The sequence below is a fragment of the Zalophus californianus genome, chromosome 4 (genome assembly GCF_009762305.2).
Source record: "Zalophus californianus isolate mZalCal1 chromosome 4, mZalCal1.pri.v2, whole genome shotgun sequence".
NCBI classification, from domain to species: domain Eukaryota; kingdom Metazoa; phylum Chordata; class Mammalia; order Carnivora; family Otariidae; genus Zalophus; species Zalophus californianus.
Window position 1 is genome coordinate 158,064,936 of NC_045598.1, and position 4,748 is coordinate 158,069,683.

The window sequence follows — 4,748 nt, forward strand, 5'->3', positions numbered from 1 at the left end:
ATTTTTCAGAGCATGTTTAGGCGCACAGCAAAATTGAATGAAAAGTTCATGGAAAGAGTCTCCATACACACCCTGCCACCACACATGCACAGCCTCTCCCACCATCAACATCCCCCCACAGAGTGGAAAATGCGTTACAATCCATGAACCTCCCTTGACACATCAGAATCACCAAAGCCCATGGTTTACATTCAGGTTCACTCCTGGGATTGTACCTTCTATGGGTTTGGATAAATGGGTAATGGCCAGTATGCCCCGATGTAGCCTCACCAGAGTAGTCTCACTGCCCTGGAAATCCTCCGTGCACACCTTAGTCATTCTTCCTCCTCCTCGACTCCTGACAACCACTGATCTTTTCACTGTCTCCATAGTTCTGCCTTTTTCAGTGTTGTTGGAAACATCAGACTGGTTTCTTTCGCTTAGCAATAGGCACTTAAGGTTCTTCCATGTCTTTTCATGGTTTGATTGCTTATTTCTTTTGAGCGCATAGTACCGTTCCATTGTGTGGGTGAACCACAGTTTGATGGTGGAGATGTCTGTGATGACTAGCAAAAGCACTGTAGCATTTCCTATCCTGGCTGCCGGACATTATGCCATCAGGCAGCAGATGTGGCTGAGGAAGCAAATACCCGGCAGCCTCTTGAAATGAGTTCAGGCTGTTTATAGCACTTCTACCAAGGACAGCTGTAAAATGGTCATGGCCACCAAATGCAGGTACAGACACTCACTCTGAAATTTTAACAGATCCTGCTATTTGATAAAATGAATGACATAGTAGTTCTTAATGAATGCTAACATAATGGAAACATCAAGAAAGATAAACAAGAATGCAACTCTGGTGGGTGAACTACAACGCACCTCTATCACAACAGCTGTCTATACTAAAATTCTCATGGTGCATATTTGAATTCTCCACCAGCTTAGGAATGCCTCGAGGTTAGAGATGGTGGCTTACTCCTTCCATAGCGCTCGTGGCAAGCCTGGCATTTGGTATATCATTTGCTCAACAAACATTTGTTGAGCTGAAACTTGGAAGCATTAAGATGTAGCTCATTATTGTTCACAGAGAATGAGGTGGCATCCTACCATTGCACATCTCATAGATCTTATATATTCACTTCAGTGTCCCTGCAGGAAGTGGTACACAGTTGTGTCACCTGCAATCTGGCAGGTCACCATATCACTAGATTCCCCGGGCTCTGGAGGGAGCCTGGTGGGCCTGCCGGGCGTGTAGGTGATGAGGCTGAGAAGCGAGACAGAAGCCCGTCATGGAGGTCTCAGGAGTCACGGGAAAGAGTCTGAACTGTGATCTGTCGCAATGCGGACCAGGTATGCATGTTAGGAAGTGTGCTCTCCCCACCAGAGGAACAGAATAGAAAGTTCTGAAATATACATCCCACATGAAGTTTTTATATGATGAAGCTGACATTTCCAATTAGTAGAGTAATTATGGATTGATTATTTAATAATAATACTGGGCTAACTGGTTAGCCACTATAAAGCAATGATAACTCCTATGGTAGACAGAATAATGCACCCTCCCCCCCACCCCCACCCCCACAGAGGTCCTTGTCTTAATCCTCAGAACCCGCGAATGTGTTACTTTACAGGCAAACAGACGTGATCAAATTCAGGGTTTGGAGACTGGAAAATTAGCTTGGTTTATCCAACTGGGCCCAGTGTAGTCATAAGGGTTATAAAAGGAAGCAGGAGGGTCAAATCCAGAGACGAAAATGTGAGGATGGAAGCAGAGGTGGGCGTGGTGTAATGTCTGGCTTTGAACTCGTCCAAGAACGTGGGTGGCCTTTAGAAGCTGCAAAAAGCAAGGACACAGATTCCTCCAGAAAGAACAACAGCCCTGCTGACACCTTTATTTTCACCCTGTTAGACCCATTTTAGACTCCTGACTTTCAGAGCTGTAAGAAATACATTCGTGTTGCTTTAAATCACTAAGTTTACCAAGTTTGCAAGTTGTTACAGCATCAGTAGAAAACTAGTGCAGATTTCTAGTTTATAAGCTATCAAATATTAGATAGATTAAATATTTAAATAGGAGCACCACACACAAAACAAAACTTGTAAGGGAAGTAGAATTTTCTTTCTGCAAAGGCAGATAGTGATAGCGTTTTAAAAAACCTGTCTATACAAAGAAAAAAAAAACCCTAAAAATCAAATTAAAATGCAAATTACAAAGTGGAAAATTATTTGAAGTGTATAAAATGGACAGAGAATTATTTTTGAATGGTAAAGTTAAGGGTGGTTTTCTACAATAAACGTGCGTTCTTATTTTGTAAAGAAGATACGTATTTTCACAGAAATTCTGTTATTGTGGCAGTTGTATTAAAAATGAATTAGAGACAGGTACAGGCACTTCACCAAAGAAGATACAGGGATGGCAAATTAATACATGAAAAGATGCTCTGCATCATTAGTTGCTAGACAAATGTAAATTAAAAGTAGAATGAAATATCACTGCACAGTGATTAGAGTGGGTTAAATTAAGTAGACTGACTATCCCTAGTGTTGGCAAGAACCTAGAGCAGCTGGAACTCTCACACTCTGCAGGAAGGAATGTAAAATTGCACAATTACTTTAGAAAACTTCAGCCTTTTCTTAAAAGTTAATCATATATGCACCTACCATATGATCTGGCCGTTCCACTCCTAGGTAATTTCCCAAAAGAAATGAAATCATGTGCCCTTATAGAGACTTACATTCAAATGTTTATAGTGATTTTATTTTTAGTAGCCCAAAGTGGAAACAACCCAAATTTCCACCAGCAGGTTTATGGAGAAACAAATGATAATACGTCCATATGTAGGAACACCACTCAGCAATCAAAAGGAATGATACAGGCAACCATGTGGGTAAATATCAAAATAATTACACTGCATGAAAAAAGCCAGACCAAAAGGAAAGAATGAGTACATGCCGTGTGGTTCCATCTATAAAATTCTAGAAAATACAAACAAATCTGTAGTGACAGAGCAGTGATGTTCTGAGGATGGGGTGGAGTGAAGAGGGGAGTGGTGTACCAGGGAACTCCAGGGGTGACAGATAGGTTCTCTATCTTTTTTTTTTTTAAGATTTTATTTATTTGACAGAGAGAGACACAGCGAGAGAGGGAAATAAGCGGGGGAGTGGGAGAGGGAGAAGCAGGCTTCCCGCAGAGCAGGGAGCCCGATGAGGGACTCGATCCCAGGAGTCTGGGATCATGACCTGAGCTGAAGGCAGCCGCTTAACGACTGAGCCACCCAGGCGCCCCTGCTCTCTATCTTGATTGTGATGATGATTTCATGGGTCTCCATGTATTTCGAAGCCTATAAAAATACACATTTTGAGTATGTGCAGTTTGTTCTATGTCAATTATACCTGAATAAAGTGGTGTTTCAAGGGGCTTGACCTTGAAAAGAGATGGAAGAAACCTAAGTGCCTATCACTAAGCGAAAGAAGCCAGCCTGAGAAGGCTAGGCAGTACATGATTCCTCCTCTGTGACATTCTGGAAACGACAAAACAATGGAGTTCGTAAAAAGATCAGTGGTTGCCAGGGGTTAGGGGGAGAGAGGGATCGGGAGGTAGGAGCTCAAGGATTGGGGGGCGGGCAACGGAACTGTTCTGCAGGCCTGAATATCCACTGTACTGGTGGGCACACGTCATCTCACGTTTGTCCAAACCCAATGAATATGTGACACCAAGAGTGATTTGTAATATAAACTATGGATTTTGGGTGACTATGAGGTCTCAATGTAGGTTTGTTGTAACCAATTTTCCACCCTAGGGTGGGATGTTGATAAGCAGGGAGGTTGTGCATGTGTGGGGACAGCGAGTACATGAGAAATCTCTGTTCCTTCTTCAGTTCGATTTTTCTGTGAACCTAGAACGGCTCTGTAAGATAAAGTTTATTTTAAAAAGTGGCTTGAACAACTGAGATATTTGTTATCTCTTACATCAGGGGCCTGAGGTGGAGGGAGGGAAGCAGCTTCAGTGAGGCGGTGAATGTAAAACACTGCAAGGCTTCAGTATTGAGACAGCGGGAATGATCCAGATCTTTAATTGTAAAGGCTATTGCTTGGATGACCTCAGAGAAACACTTGGGGATATCACTCTGAGATTAAAAGGAGAGAGTTTTGGAGCAGAGACCACACCACTGGACTCACGGGACAGCATTCTCTCATTGTTCATTCAACATATGAACCTTAACTACCTCTTACGGGTTGCTCAGGAAAGACTACCGCCATTTTTAAGGGGCTAAAAGCTACTAAATGGCCAAAATGAGGGCACTTGTCTGTGCCAGGCCTCGTAGTCTCACAGAACACCCACTCCGTAGCTTGTTCTCCAGAGATCCCTGGCCTGGATGAATCACCAGTCTGAAGGGAACCTTGTATTTTCCGTGCTTCCTGACTCATCAACACCAAAATCACCTCTGGGGCAGAGATTCCTGATGGCCAGGAGAAAGAATGTTAGATGCTCCCGACCCTAGGCTCTTATAGGAATTTCAGCAGTGACTGACTGCTCCTTGTCCCACACTACAGGCGGAATCCTAGACATGCCCGTGGTCACCAGGCTCTGGCCTTGGAATCAGGATGGTTGCTGCTCATCGGGCCCTCTCAACCATTGCTGTTCTGAAGCTGTTTATCTCAGGAGTACAGAGACTCTCAAATTGTCCAGTCTACTAATTGCCCACGTTCAAAGTCATCAAGGAATCTTGAGGCTAACTCAGGTTAAAATTCACAGCTGAGCATAACTT